This window comes from Budorcas taxicolor, chromosome 4, assembly GCF_023091745.1.
Source record: "Budorcas taxicolor isolate Tak-1 chromosome 4, Takin1.1, whole genome shotgun sequence".
Taxonomy (NCBI): Eukaryota; Metazoa; Chordata; class Mammalia; order Artiodactyla; family Bovidae; genus Budorcas; species Budorcas taxicolor.
This window is the reverse complement of record NC_068913.1, coordinates 116,184,240-116,200,690: the sequence shown is the minus strand read 5'-3', so window position 1 is coordinate 116,200,690 and position 16,451 is coordinate 116,184,240. Positions and strand designations below refer to the sequence as shown.

Below are 16,451 nucleotides of genomic sequence, written 5' to 3'. Positions count from 1 at the left end.
GCTCCTGTGACTTAGGCCGCAGGAAATCGATACAGCGGACAGCGTCACCTGCACATCCTCTGGAGCCTCACCATCCTGCACGGGGTTGACTTCCACGCGCCAGCGCCGCATCTCCAGCCTCTGGAGTCCATCTGCCCACCTGCGGGCGGGCCCACACTCTGGGGGAATGGGCCCTCCTAAGCGGCAGCCCCCACAGCGGGCTGCTAGAAGCCGCAGCCCCTCAGAGCCAGAGTGACTGCCCCCCGCATTCTCCACCGGTCCCTGTTCCCAGCACGACTCGGTTCTCACTGCCCACAGTGGCAACTGGCTTCACAACACATCCCTGACTACCTGGCTTTCCTGCCCTCACTTCCTCATTCCCCAGCTGGTGTGTCCTGGATTATTCACCATGTGGATCTGAACTTGTATCTCAGGATTTGCTTCAGGGGGCTTTCCAGATGGTGGTAGTAGTTTAGCCTCTTAAGTCTTGTCCAACTCTTGTGATCCCGTGGACTGTAGCCCGTCAGGCTCCTCTGTCCATGGGATTCTCCAGGCAAGAATACTGGAGTGGGTGGCCATTCCCTTCTCCAGGGGATCTTCCCAGCCCAAGGATCAAACAAGTCTCCTGCACTGAGAAGATGGAGCACCGCAACCAAGGGTAGCCCCTACTCACCACTACTGGAGAAACCCAGAGCAAAAGCAGTGAAGGCCCAGCAGCCAACAACTAAATAAAATTATTTAAGAAGTTCTTCCGAACAGTTGCAAGATATTTTTCCAACTAGCAAAAAAAAAACTCAAAGTGACAAGCTTTTCCAAGGAAATCAAAAGCTCAAAGACAATGTAGCTTGAAACAACTGTTAATTAGCAGGTAAATATGAAGAATCAAATGCAGCCAACACAAGCAACTCTCAGATCCAACACTGCAGTCTTGAACCTATGCATCTGGTTCAATCAAGATGGTAACAAGTCATAATATCTAAGTTAAAAAGCATGCTTTCAGCTCCTATATGAAAAAAAAGGGCTTATAAGCCATCTCTGTACAAAAATAAACCGAAAATCAATGACTTTTGAACCCGTCAGAGAACAAAGGTTACAGGACAAACTACCGCTGAAAACCTGGAGACACACAGCTGAGATCTGCTTACCTGGAGCAGTAGCTGCACCATAAACTGGCCTGAAAGGGAGAGACTAGGAGAATGCAGTGTGCAGCAGGGAGGGGCCGCACCTCGGAGGGCTTTACCTCCAGGAATCCCACCACAGTGTATGTGCAGGCCCCAGACTGATCCCCTCAAGACTAAGGCAGGGAAGGAGAAGAATAATCACTGCAAAACACTAGCCCAGAGTCTAACACAGGCATATCCTCCAGGGACAAAAGACACCAGAGCTTTCTCTAGATTAAGAAAGACATTCCTCCAGCCCCTCCTAGCCCTCCAGTCAAACCTGAGGGGGGAAAGTGTTAGTCATTCAGTTCAGTTCAGTTGCTCAGTCCTGTCCGACTCTGTGACCCCATGAATCACAGCACGCCAGGCCTCCCTGTCCATCACCAACTCCCGGAGTTCACTCAGACTCACGTCCATCGAGTCCATGATGCCATCCAGCCATCTCATCCTCTGTGGTCCCCTTCTCCTCCTGCCCCCAACCCCTCCCAGCATCAGAGTCTTTTCCAATGAGTCAACTCTTCGCACGACGTGGCCAAAGTACTGGAGTTTCAGCTTTAGCATCATTCCTTCCAAAGAACACCCAGGGCTGATCTCCTTCAGAATGGACTGGTTGGATCTCCTTGCAGTCCAAAGGACTCTCAAGAGTCTTCTCCAACACCACAGTGCAAAAGCATCAATTCTTCAGTGCTCAGCTTTCTTCACAGTCCAACTCTCACATCCATACATGACCACAAGAAAAACCAGAGCCTTGACTAGACGGACCTTAGTCGGCAAAGTAATGTCTCTGCTCTTGAATATACTATCTAGGTTGGTCATAACTTTTCTTCCAAGGAGGAAGTGTCTTTTAATTTCATGGCTGCAGTCACCATCTGCAGTGATTTTGGAGCCCAAAAAAATAAAGTCTGACACTGTTTCCACTGTTTCCCCATCTATTTCCCATGAAGTGATGGGACCAGATGCCATGATCTCCGTTTTCTGGATGTTGAGCTTTAAGCCAACTTTTTCACTCTCCTCTTTCACTTTCATCAAGAGGCTTTTTAGCTCCTCTTCACTTTCTGCCATAACGATGGTGTCATCTGCATATCTGAGGTTACTGATATTTCTCCCGGCAATCTTGATTCCAGCTTGTGTTGCTTCCAGTCCAGCGTTTCTCATGATGTACTCTGCATAGAAGTTAAATAAGCAGGGTGACAATATACAGCCTTGACGTACTCCTTTTCCTATTTGGAACCAGTCTGTTCCATGTCCAGTTCTAACTGTTGCTTCCTGACCTGCATACAGATGTCTCAAGAGGCAGGTCAGGTGGTCTGGTATTCCCATCTCTTTCAGAATTTTCCACAGTTTATTGTGATCCACACAGTCAAAGGCTTTGGCATAGTCAATAAAGCAGAAATAGATGTTTTTCTGGAACTCTCTTGCTTTTTCGATGATCCAGCGGATGCTGGCAATTTGATCTCTGGTTCCTCCGCTTTTTCTAAAACCAGCTTGAACATCAGGAAGTTCACGGTTCACGTATTGCTGAAGCCTGGCTTGGAGAATTTTCAGCATACTTTACTAGCATGTGAGACGAGTGCAATTGTGCAGTAGTTTGAGCATTCTTTGGCATTGCCTTTCTTTGGGATTGGAATGAAAACTGACCTTTTCCAGTCCTGTGGCCACTGCTGAGTTTTCCAAATTTGCTGGCATACTGAGTGCAGCACTTTCACAGCATCATCTTTTAGGATTTAAAATAACTCAACTGGAATTCCATCACCTCCACTAGCTTTTTGTAGTGATGCTTTCTAAGGCCCACTTGACTTCACATTCCAGGATGTCCGGCTCTAGATGTGTGATCACACCATCGTGGTTATCTGGGTGGTGAAGATCTTTTTTGTATAGTTCTGTGTATTCTCGCCAGCTCTTCTTAATATCTTCTGCTTCTGTTAGGTCCAGACCATTTCTGTCCTTTATCGAGCCCATCTTTGCATGAAATGTTCCCTTGGTATCTCTAATTTTCTTGAAGAGATCTCTAGTCTTTCCCATTCTGTTTTATTCTCTGTTGTATTCTCTATTTCTTTGCAATGATCTCTGAGGAAGGCTTTCTTATCTCTCCTTGCTATTCAGTCCTGTCCAGTTCTTTGTGACCCCATGGACTGTAGCCCACTAGGCTCCTTTGTCCATGGGATTCTCCAGGCAAGAACACGAGGGGATTCCCTTTAACAGGGGATCTTCCTTTAACAGGGGATCTTCCTGACCCAGGGATCAATCCTAGGTCTCCTGCACTGCAGGCAGATTCTTAACCATCTGAGCCACCACGGGAAGAAGTAACCAACAAAGGTGAAGGCTTCTATAAAACAAACTGGAAACTGCAGCTAGGGGCGGGAGTCGGTGGCAGGGAGGAGCAAAGCTACAGTAACAGAGAACACCTGTGAAGGTCACAGACACAGGCTGAGATTTGATGGGAAGATTACAGAATTCTTACCCTTGCTCACACTTCACCGTAACACCAGCAGGGCCCCAAACAGAATGCTAGTGTGCTGCAGCTGATGCAGGTTTCCCAGGGGGCACTCTGCCAATGCAGGTAGATGTTAAGAGGCACGGGTTTGATCCCTGGGTCAGGCAGATCCCCTGGAGGTGGGGCAAGGCAACCCACTCCAGTATTCTTGCCTGGAGAATCCAATAGACAGAGGAGCCTAGTGGGATACAGTCCATGGCGTTGCAAAAGTAGGACATGATTAAAGTGACTTAGCACTCAGAGCTGACACAGACTCTCTCTGGGGAACAGTGCTTACACGAACAGGGCACTAGAAGAATCCGAAGCCTCTGGAACCTGTAACTACTGCAAACGCTAAACACTGCCAAACCTCTATTAGTTCCCATTACCTGATACAAGACAACAGCCTTTCAAAAACAACAGCAAAATGCAAAGCTGAATAAAAGAGCAAACAGACACCGAAACAAAGCAATCATTAGAACCAGAATTGGATGACACAGATTTGGGGACTGGCAGCCAAGGAATTTAAAATATCTGTCATTAATATGTTAAGGGCTCTAATGGAAAAAGACAACATGCAAGAATAGGAGGATGATGGAAACAGTGAGAAAGAATCAAAAGGAAACGCTAAACACCAACAGCACTGCAAAAGCTATGAGGAACGCCTTCCGTGGGCGCATCAGAGACTCCACACAGCCAGGGAAAGCAGCAGTGAGCTGGAACACAGGTCAACAGACACTCTGCAAACTTAAATGCAAAGAGAAAAAAAGAACGAAATAAACAATATCCAAAAACTGTGCGGCAATTTCAGAAAGTATAACACATACACATTACTGGAATATCAGAAGGAAAAAAGGAAGCAGAAAAAATATTTGAAATAATAATAGCCAAGAACTTTCCAAAATTAACAACAGACCCTAGGAAGCTGAGAGTACAACCAAACACATTAAGTACCCTAAAAAAAAACCACCTCATTTAGGTATATCATATTCAGACAATCGAAGGACAAACACAAAATCTTGAAAGAAGCTACAGGGAGGGAAGAACATTTTATCTACAGAGGAAAGAGAATTACAGTGGACTTCTCATCATGCAAGCAAGAGCAGAGTAAAATATTTAAAGTATGAAACCCCATTACCACCTCAGAATTCTACATTCATTGATATTATTATTCAAAATGAAGGAGAAATAAAGGCTTTATCATTAAAAAAAAAACTGACAAACTCATCACAAGCAGCCCTGTCCTGCCAAAAAATGGAAAAAAAAATCTTCAAGCAGAAGACAAATGATACAGGTCAGAAACCTGGATCTACATAAAGAAAATAAGAGCATCAGAGAAGGGATAAATATACTGAAAATAAAATCCTTTACTTTTCTTATTCTTATCTGACCTAAAAGACAAGCAGAACAAGGGCAGAACAAAGTAACAGAACAAGGACATTCCCACTGGCTCAGCAGTAAAGAATCTGCCTGCAATGCAGGAGACATGGGTTCAATTCCTGGGTCAGGAAGATCCCCTGGAGGAGGAAATGGCAGCTCACTCCAGTATTCTTGCCTGGGAAATCCCAAGGACAGAGGAGACTGGTAGGCTACAGTCCATGGGGGTTGCAAAAACAGTCGGGCACGACTGAAGGACTGAACAACCACACAGCAACTGGGTGATCACAGCACACTGGTAAGTGAATGGCAGCAAGGCCACAGGGCTGGGTGGGAGAAACCTATACACACACCAAGCAATATTATTATTGTTGTTTAGTTGCTAACTCGTGTCTGACTCTTTTATGAACCCGTGGACTGTAGCCCACCAGGCTCCTCTGTCCACTGGATTTTCCAGGCATGAATACTGGAGCGTGTGGCCATTTCCTCCTCCAGGGGATCTTCTCAACCCAGGAATCAAAACCACGTCTCCTGTGTTGGCAGGAAGATTCTTCACCACTGAGACACCAGAATTACATTACTTTAAGGCAAGATTCAGGGGTTAGTTTAAAATGTATATTGTAAACTCTAGGGCAATCACCAAAAAAATTTTTTAAGAAATATAATGACATGCTATGTGGTAGGCACAATAATGGTCCCTCAGAAATATGGTTTTTCCAGTAGTCATGTATGGATGTGAGAGTTGGACCATAAAGAGGGCTGAGAGACGAAGAATTGATGCTTTAGAACTGTGGTGTTAGAGAAGACTCTGGACAGTCCCTTGGACAGCAAGGAGATCAAACCAGTCAATCCTAAAGGAAATCAACCCTGAATATTCATTGAAAGGACTGATGCTCCAATATTTTGGCCACCTGATTCGAAGAGCTGACTCACTGGAAAAGACCCTGATGCTGGGAAAGACTGAAGGCAGGAGAAGGGGGCAACAAAGGATGAGATGGTTGGATGGCATCACTGACTCAATGGACATGAGTTTGAGCAAGCTCCGGGAGATAGTGAAGGACAGGGAAGCCTGGTGTGCTGCAGTCCATGGGGCCGCAAAAAGTCAGGACTTAGTAACTAACAAAAACAACAAAAAGTAAAAGGATGGAAAGCTATATACCATGCCAACAGTAACCAAAAGAAAGCTAAAGTAACCACATTAACTTCAGACAGAGCAGATTTCATTGGATAATTAGGGATTAAAGGCACGCCAGGCCTCCCTGTCCATCACCAACTCCCAGAGTTTACTCAAACTCATGGCCATTGAGTCAGTGATGCCATCCAACCATCTCATCCTCCGTCATCCCCTTCTCCTCCTGCCTTTAATCTTTCCCAGCATCAGGGTCTTTTCAAATGAGTCAGTTCTTCGCATTAGGTGGCCAAAGTTTTAGTTTCAACTTGAACATCAGTCCTTCCAATGAATATTCCAGACAGATTTCCTTTAGGATAGACCTGGGTGTGGCATAAGCCCTCTTGGAGGAGGTCGCCATTAACCCCACCACAGAGCTGCCAGAACTTACACGGGACTGGGAAACAGACTCCTGGAGGGCACAACAGAACCTTGTGCACCAGGACCCAGGAGAAAGAGCAGTGTACCCACAAAAGACTGACCCAGACTTGCCTGGGAGTGTCCAGGAGTCTCCGGTGGAGGCGTGGGTCAGCAGTGGCCTGCTGCAGGGTTGGGGGCAGTGAGTGCAGCAGTGCATCATGGGACCTTTTGGAGGAGGTCGCCATGATCTTCATCACCTCCACCAGTTTCAGTTCAGCCGCTCAGTTGTGTCCGACTCTTTGAGACCGATGAATCATAGCACGCCAGACCTCCCTGTCCATCACCAACTCCTGGAGTCCACCCAAACTCTTGTCCACCATAGTCTGACCCCAGGTAAATAGCAGGTAGGGAACACAGCTCCACCCATCAACAGAAAATTGGAGTAAAGATTTACTGAGCACGGCCCCGCCCATCAGAACAAGACCCAGTCCCCCTCAGTCAGTCTCTCCCACCAGGAGGCTTCCATAAGCCTCTTATCCTTCTCCATCAGAGGGCAGACAGACTAAAAACCACAGTCCCAGAAAACTAACCAATCTGATCACACTGACCACAGCCTTGTCTAACTCAATGAAACTGTGAGCCATGCTGTGTAGAGCCACCCAAGATGCACGGGTCATGATGGAGAGTTCTGACAAAATGTGGCCCACTGGAGAAGGGAATGGCAAATCACTTCAGTATTCTTGCCTTGAGAACCCTATGAACAGTCCATATATGTACACATGTATTCTCCTGCTTATCAGCTGAGAAGGTCTAGAAGAATAACACCCCCATGACAAGAAGCATACCTAGTGCCCAAATCTTGGTTTCTAACAGAATTTTCCAATAAAATGAACCAAAGCTCCTTGAAGAAATGACTGACTCTTGGACTGGGAAAGGAAATATGTAAGATAAGCCTCAAGTACCTTGTAGTGCCATAAAGTAAGAAAATGACACACAAAAAAAGCAGGAAAAAAGAAATCCCAGAATGATGGGGATATGTTAAAGGAACTGATGGAACGAAATGTAAGAGCTTACAAAGGCCATACCTAAAACAATTCAAGCCACAAAATAAAGTGGTACTGCATTATAGCTCAAAGTAAAGATAACTATCCATGAGTCCATAATGACAAAGATAACATTTAAAAAACTGATCATTAATAACTTATGTACAATCACTTTTCTTAATGTCTGAAATTTTGCAAAGTAAAACTTTTATATGTCTTTATACATATATATGTGTGTATTGATATATATATATATATATATCTTACCCAACAACCAAATGCTCCTTTGACTCTGTATGTAAGTTGGTTTCCAGGGGTTATAATGTGCTTACATGATTAAGTCCTCAAATAATTCTTGTCCATGGAATCACAGGACACAGATTCTAGTAGTCTATCCTTATGGGTTGTGTATTCGTATCTATTAACTGTCTTCTCCTCACTTCTGCTTCCTCCAGGAAGATTCACTGGAGACCAACTTTACAAACCAGCCTGCAGAAACAGAATGTCCACATGGAAATGCCTGTTGCAGGTGATGTACAGACACAGAGTAGCAGAAGGGTGAACTGCCCCACTGAAGTTGGGCTCCTGGCTCCAAGTCCACTCTCTACACTCCAGTGGGTCTCAGCCAGAGCCCAAGATATTAGGCAATGTCTGGGGAAACTCAGCACCACCGGAGTCTTTTGGTAATGTCTGGAAACGCTTTTGGTTGCCATGACCAGGGACCCTGCTAACACCTGGTAGGGAGAGGCCAGGGATGTTGCTAAATCCCCTACAATACACAGAACAGCCCCAAACAACGAAAAATTATCTGGCTCAAAATGTCCACAGTGCCAAGTTTGAGAAACTCTATTCTGTAACACTGGGGCTGGGACTCTACATGTAACATTTTTCGAACCCTTGAACAAGAAGGCAGGTAGAAATGCCAGCCTCCCAGGCAGTTGGAAAATCCACTTATACGGTAGGCCCTCCATATCTTCAGTACCTCTGTACTTCAGGGTTCAACCAGTTGCAGATTTTGCTGTACCGTAGTATTTACTGTTGAAAAAAAGTCTGCAAATTAACGGACCTGTGCATACAGTTCAAATCTGTATTGTTCAAGGATCAGCTATACTGATGAATGAAACAACTTGGATGAACAGGGAAACACATATGAAAAAGTCTTCAGTCTCAATAATTACTACAGACATGCAAATAAAAATAAGATACTATTTTCCAACTCTTGAAAAGTTAGTGTTAGTTGCTCAGTGGTGCCCGATTCTTTGTGACCCCATGGGCCCTCCAGATTCCTCTGTCCATGTAATTCTCCAGGCAAGAATACTGGAGTGTGTTGCCATTCCATCTTCTCCAGGTTTTCCCCACCCAGAGATCCAACTTTCGGTCTCCTACACTGCAGGCAGAATTTTCACCGTCTGAGCCACCAGGAAAGCCCTTAAAAACCTTTATACCCTTATGGCCAATAATCATACTTTCTCTAAGAATAAAAATCCTAAAGAAATAATAAATCGGGTGAAAAACTAGGCATTTCCTAAAGCAAACTCCAAAAAATGCTACAATACAGATATAAAACACAGTATATAGAAACAAGCAGAAAGGACAAATTAAATTTGTATATTAAAAAAAAAAACTTAAAGGAAATGCCTTACAGAACTTAAGATTTGACTTTAAAGATTAAGACTTCAATGGCCCAAAAGCTAAAATATCTCAAGCAGAAAGCTGAAGTCTTAAACAAACTGCAACATGTATTTGTTTTCCATTTTTCAAACAGAATAGTAAGTAGGTCTGTTGGTTACAAGGAATACACACATCTGGTTAAGGTTAGTGGAAATGACTAATTCTATGAGGACAGGCTGGGGCTATGACCCTGAGGGTGAGAATTAACTCATTCTACAAGCAAAATGAAGCTAACTAGGGTTTTTAAGCAAAGGTACCTTAGGAAGAAAATCCTAGGAGCAATGTATAAAATGATTTGGGACAGAGGGAAATAAAATCTAGAACCAGGGAGCCAGTTAGAAAAGAAAAATTCCAAAAAGAGGCACGGTTTGCAATAGAGCTGTGAAAGTGAGTGGCAAGGAGAATCAGAGGCGGCACTGCCTGCACTTGTCAGCTTGACCAGATATAGGACCCTGCGGGAGAAAGGAGGACGAAAAGCAACACTCAGTTAAGTCTGTGAGGAGCACTTCCAAACGCAGGGTGTGCGGCTCCAATCCCTGTGGAACTAAGGTTCCACATGCCTCATGGCCAAAAACCCCAAACAGAGAACAATATTGTAACAAATTTAATGAAACTTTTTAAATGGAGGGGAAGAGTTCTTTAAAAATAAAACAAAAACAAGTCAAAAAACACACAGATTTACCATATGACCTAGCAATTCCACGCCAAGGTATGTATATCCCAAAGAATCAAAAACAGAGACTCATACAGACACCTGTAAACACATGTTCACAGCAGCGTTATTCACAGTAGGCAAAAAATGGCAGCAACCTAGTGTCCATCAATGGATAAACAAATTGTTATACAGCCGCTCGGCCATATGTATGTATGTATCCAGCCATACAAAGGAACGAAGTCTGAGATACACTACAGCGTGGATGAACCTTGAAAACTGTCGAGAAATAAGCTGAAAAGGGCAACTATTGTATGATTTCAATTCTGTGAGGCACCTAGAACAAACAAATTCAGAGGCAGAAGGGACTGGGGGAGGGGAAGAGGGGAGTTACTGGACTTTGTGTTTAGAGTAAAAAACTTTTGGAAATAGTGGTTATGGTGACACAATATTGTGAATGTACTTAATACCTGAGTTGTATACTTTAAAAACGGTTAGAACAATAAACTTCAAGTTATGTGTACTTTACCACAATAAAAGACTAAAAAAGAAAAGTGAAGATAGAACTCGAATTGCAAAGAACAGCGCAGAACTGTCAAGAGAAGGCAGGAAAAGCGTGGACTATTTCATGACGTTTAACTTGAAAACCTCAGCTGATATATACTGAGGGTAGAGAGGTTTTCTGGTTTCGATTTTTTGTCAAGGCAGAGTAGAACTTAACATATGGTATTTATCTAGGTAATAGCAAAGAACTGGAAGGAGTTACAGGGGCGGGGGGGCGGGGGAGGTCTAGCTTGTTATTTCGAGGGACAAAACGACCACCACAATATTTTATTGGTATTTTATTGGTGCATGGCAGCGTGAGAAGCATTTCAAAGTTATAATTTCATCTTATATTTGGAAAACCAACCAACCGATTGCTTTCCTAACACAGAGTAAAAAGGCCCGCAGGACGAAATATCTTCGATGAGAAAAATACACGAAGCTCTTCCATCACGAGCGTATTCAAATTCCTTAAAGGGTGAAATCAACCCGAGATGGAGGAGGGTCGGGGCTCGATATTTCTGTATTCAAACCACACGTATGTTAACAGCCTGGCCAACTGTGCAAGGAAGCCAATTTCTTCAACAAGTGCACTTCAAAGAAACAGAAAAGGCAAACTTCAGATGTTCACCCACCGAATGCCCTGCGAGGACCCGGTCAAAGCCTGAGTGGCACCACCCAACCATGAAGAAAGCAAAATTGTTTTTCTTCAAAAATCCTTCAAGGAACGGTCGCACACTGCCCGAATACTGTGGAAACCGAGGGCTGGGCCCCAGGGCGTGCGCTCCTCGAGGCGCTCCGGTGTCTAGACGTTTGCAATTTCCCGCAGTCGTTTCGGGGGCACCGCGTTTCCTCAGACGCGCCGGCGGGGCCGGGGGTGGCTCCCCGCGCCGCCCGCCGCCCCCACAGGGCCCGGCGTCTCCTCAGGCCACCCCCGGCCGCACGCCGGGTCTGCGGCCCCAGACCCCGCGGAGGCAGGCGGCGGCCGAGGCGGAGGAAGCCCCCGGAGCTCGTCCCCTCGGGGCAGCCGGGGCCGCGGCCGCTCGCGCTGAGGACACGGACGGAGGCCGCGCGGCTTCACACGCCGCCGGGCCGCCGCTACTCACCCCGACGCCGTCAGCGCAGCACCCCTGCCTCTCGGGACTCGGGCTGGGACATCCTCCCTCCCGCCGCGGCCCGGCTCCGAGCCGCATTCGCCGCCGCAGCGGGCGGAGCCGCCTGGCAGGAAACGCAGCCCCGGGCACACAGGGGCTTCTCTGCCCCCCGCCCCAACCCCGGGCTCAACCCGCGCCCGCGCCGCAGCCTCGGCCGGAGCGCGCGCCCGCGAGCGCCACGTGACCAGCGGGCCGCGGCCCCCGCGCTGACGTCACCGCCCGCGGCGGGCGCGCCGCGGCCCCGCCCCTGCTGGTGAGCTGGGCGGGGTCAGTTCTGCGGGCTGCGGGTTCCTAGCTCTCGCATACATGGGCTCATCAAGGACAGGTGTCTTAAACATATTAAAAGATGTGCGGTCCCCCACACATGTTATGATGGGTTAAAAATGTCAAGGCTGGGCAGAAGCTTGGGTTAAAATATCAGGAGCTGGTGACGAGAGCAGAAAAGTAGAGCACACCAGCAAGGCACATGGGGAGGCGGGCGGGGAGCTTACTAAAAACGCTGACTCCAGCCACAGAGCGGGGACCCAGGGGTGTTGCAGTCCTCAAGCCATCACGTTGCGGTGAGTCCTGCCGCAGCCCCCAGCCACCTCGCCACGCCCGAACTGTGCACTCCGCCGATGGGAAGCAATAGGATTCTGGCTCTGGTTTTGGCTAGGCTGCATATCAGAGGAATGATCTCAATCAGCCCAGACCCTTGCCTCTTCCCCTGCATAGAAAAGCACTAAATCCCTTTCCTTGCAATATCTGATTTTCTTTAACCTTTTAAGTTCCCACTATCTGACCTTTGTTGCAGAAATTCTTATCTATCCTGGCTCCTCCCTTACTTCCTCAGAGCAGTCCCTCAGAGCTATCTGAGAGACTGCATTCCAGGCTTAAGTCCTTGGTTTTGTCCACTGAATAAACCGCAATACTCAACGTGTAGGTTATGCTTTTTTTTTTTCAGTCAACAGGCCCCACGCCAGACCAACTTAGTAATTAAAATATGCATTTTACCGAGATCTCCAGGTGATTTATGTATAAAAAGTTTGAGATCAGTGTCCCAGGGTACAGGCAGTGCGGGAGACCTGCCAGTGACCTCAGCTCTTGATGGTATTTAAATATTTGTCCTTCTGATGGGTCTGGAGCAGATCTGTTTCTAGCTCTTACTTCAGATGGGTTCATCCTGTCCCATCAAGTTAACATGCAACCATACCATTCCAGAAGTTCAAGTTTTCGTTAACTTCAACAGGTGGTGGTTTTGTTGTTAAGTCATGTACGACTCTTGTGAGCCCATGGGCTGTAGCCCACGCCAGGCTCCTTTGTCCGTGGGATTCTCCACGCAAGAATACTGCAGTAGTTTGCCATTTCCTTCTCCAGGGGATCTTCCCAACCCAGTGATCGAACCCAGGTTTCATGCATTGCAGGCAGATTCTTTACCAACTGAGCTACAGGGAAGCTCCAATTTTTTACCATTAGAATGACATGAAAATACTTTTTACAGTATGGCATTTAAACCCAGGGTCTTTGAGGCTGGGTGAATTAAGCTAGTATATTGGTTGTGTTCATTTGTCCGTATAGTTGCCAGAGGAAATACAGGAGGCCTAAAATTTAAATTTCAGTTAAAAGAAAACAATTCATTGGTATATCCCAAGGAATACATGGGACGTACTTATGCTATTATTATTGTTTATCCAAAATTCAAATTCACCTGGGCATCCTGCACTTTTCTTTTTCTTTTTGCTGTGCAGCCTGGGCTTCCCTGGTGGCTGAGAGGTTAAAGCGTCTGCCTGCAATGCGGGAGACCTGGGTTTGATCCCTGGGTTGGGAAGATCCCCTGGAGAAGGACTGGAGAAGAAAATGGCAACCCATTCCAGTATTCTTGCCTGGAGAATCCCATGGAGGGAGGAGCCTGATGGGCTACAGCCCACAGGGTCCAAAAGAGTCAACTTCACTCACTCATGTATCTTAGGTCCCTGACCAGGAACAGAACCCCTGTACCCCTCACAGTGGGAACCCAGAGTTTTACCCACTGGACCATTGGGGAAGTCCCTATCTTGTACTTTTATTTGCTAAATCTGGCAATGCTAACCCTGGAGAAGTTCTAACATTAGTTTTCTGGTTTATGAAATGGCAATAACTACAGGAACTATTTAATAGCTTATAAAGTTGTATGGATGAAATGAGATAATCTATGCAGAGTACTTACCAAGGGGCATGAAACACAGTGAGCGCTCAGTAAGTGTTGGCTCTTTTTTTATTTCATATCTCTCTGTCTTAGGTGAATTCCTGGAAGTATGCTTTTCTTACAGAATTCTCTGGCTAATTTAAGGCTTAGGAAATGGCTACCCACTCCAGTATTCTGGCCTGGATAATTCCATGGACAGAGGAGCCTGGCAGGCTACAGTCCACGGGGTCACAGAAAGTCAGACACAACCGAGCGACTTTCACTGAACTTTTGGTCATACCCAAAACAGTTCCGTGACAAGCACTGTGCAGGTGAGCAGATTCTTCTCAACTACCTCCAGAATACGAATCAAATTTTAAAATTTCTATACAAAAACCCAAATTGCCACCTACGGGCAAGTATGGATTTCCTTTCAATCACACCAAACACTAGGATGTTGATTCTGATTTGTTTTCTCTTCCAGAGTCAGCTGAAATAATATTCAAGAGGAAACTGTTTAGGCAACCTTCTACATCATTTCTAAGACTCATTCATGTTATCTAGTACCTGAACTAAATTGCATTAAAAAACTGAGACAATGTTAGGCCCATGGCTCTAAAAAGAACATTTCCCCACCTTGGTTCAATGTTGGTATTTACAACAGCTTTCTTTATGCTTACCAAACAAGAAGCTTCTCTGAATTTATACTACAATTCTCTTTTTGCCTTTGGCTGCATAACTTTTATTTTGTATATTACCCTAACTTTAATAGATTCATCAATTTATTACAGTTGATTTTTTATTACTTTCTAGAAGCAGCTAGAAGGCAATGGTACCCCACTCTAGTACTCTTGCCTAGAAAATCCCATGGATGGAGGAGCCTGGTAGGCTGCAGTCCATGGGGTCACTAAGAGTCGGACACGACTGAGTGACTTCACATTCAATTTTCACTTTCATGCATTGAAGAAGGAAATGGCAACCCACTCCGGTATTCTTGCCTGGAGAATCTCAGGGACCTGGGAGCCTGGTGGGCTGCCGTCTATGGGGTCGCACAGAGTTGCACACGACTGAAGCGACTTAGCAGCAGCAGCAGAAGCAGCTAAGGTATAAATATGTGCCAAGAATATAATAATAATGTGGCTATTGCTTTGTTCTGCCAGATTGACTTGTAAAAGCTCAATCAAGTTACCCTAACCACCTATAACAAACATGTGTGCTGTGCGCGCTCAGTCATCTCGCGTTGCGACCCCATGGATTGTAGCCCCCCAGGCTCCTCTGCCCATAGAATTTTCCAGGCAAGAATTCTGGAGTGGGCCGCCATTACCTACCCAGGGGATCTTCCTGACCCAGGAATTGAATCTGCATCTCCTGCATCAGTTCAGTTCAGTCGCTCAGTCGTTTCCGACTCCTTGCGACCCCATGAATCGCAGCACGTCAGGCCTCCCTGTCCATCACCAGCTCCCGGAGTTCACTCAGTCTCACGTCTATCAAGTCCGTGATGCCATCCAGCCATCTCATCCTCTGTCATCCCCTTCTCTTCCTGCCGTCAATCCCTCCTAGCATCAGAGTCTTTTCCAATGAGTCAACTCTTTGCATGAGGAGGCCAAAGTACTGGAGCTTCAGCTTTAGCATCATTCCTTCCAAAGAAATCCCAGGGCTGATCTCCTTCAGAATGGACTGGTTGGATCTCCTTGCAGTCCAGGGGACTCTCAGGAGTCTTCTCCAACACCACAGTTCAAAAGCATCAATTCTTCGGCGCTCAGCCTTCTTCACAGTCCAACTCTCACATCCATACATGACCACAAGAAAAACCAGAGCCTTGACTAGACGGACCTTAGTCAGCAAAGTAATGTCTCTGCTCTTGAATATGCTATCTAGGTTGGTCATAACTTTTTTTCCAGGAGTAAGCGTCTTTTAATTTCATGGCTGCAATCACCATCTGCAGTGATTTTGGAGCCCCCCAAAATAAAGTCTGACACTGTTTCCACTGTTTCCCCATCTATTTCCCATGAAGTGATGGGACCAGATGCCATGATCTTCGTTTTCTGAATGTTGAGCTTTAAGCCAACTTTTTCACTCTCCTCTTTCACTTTCCTCAAGAGGCTTTTTAGCTCCTCTTCACTTTCTGCCATAAGGGTGGTGTCATCTGCATATCTGAGATTATTGATATTTCTCCTGGCAATCTTGATTCCAGCTTGTGTTTCTTCCAGTCCAGCGTTTCTCATGATGTACTCTGCACATAAGTTAAATAAGCAGGGTGACAATATACAGCCTTGACGTACTCCTTTTCCTATTTGGAACCAGTCTGTTCCATGTCCAGTTTTAACTGTTGCTTCCTGACCTGCATACAGATTTCTCAAGAGGCAGGTCAGGTGGTCTGGTATTCCCATCTCTTTCAGAATTTTCCACAATTTATTGTGATCCACACAGTCAAAGGCTTTGGCATAGTCAATAAAGCAGAAACAGATGTTTTTCTGGAACTCTCTTGCTTTTTCGATGATCCAGAGGATGTTGGCAATTTGATCTCTGGTTCCTCTGCCTTTTCTAAAACCAGCTTGAATGTCAGGGAGTTCACGGTTCACATATTGCTGAAGCCTGGCTTGGAGAAATTTGAGCATTACTTTACTAGCATGTGAGATGAGTGCAATTGTGCGGTAGCTTGAGCATTCTTTGGCATTGCCTTTCTTTGGGATTGGAATGAAAACTGACCTTTTCCAGTCCTGTGACC

At 45.9% G+C, this 16,451-nt stretch overlaps 1 protein-coding gene across 1 annotated transcript in view; it reads right to left on the bottom strand.

Moving 5' to 3' along the window:
• GALNT11 (polypeptide N-acetylgalactosaminyltransferase 11) overlaps positions 1-11,705 on the bottom strand; it is a 54,414-nt gene extending 42,709 nt beyond the window's left edge. Inside the window, exon 1 of the mRNA XM_052638895.1 lies at positions 11,533-11,705. The gene's annotated coding sequence lies outside the window, so the exon portion shown is untranslated. The remainder of the gene's footprint in view (positions 1-11,532) is intronic.
• Positions 11,706-16,451: the final 4,746 nt, after the last annotated feature.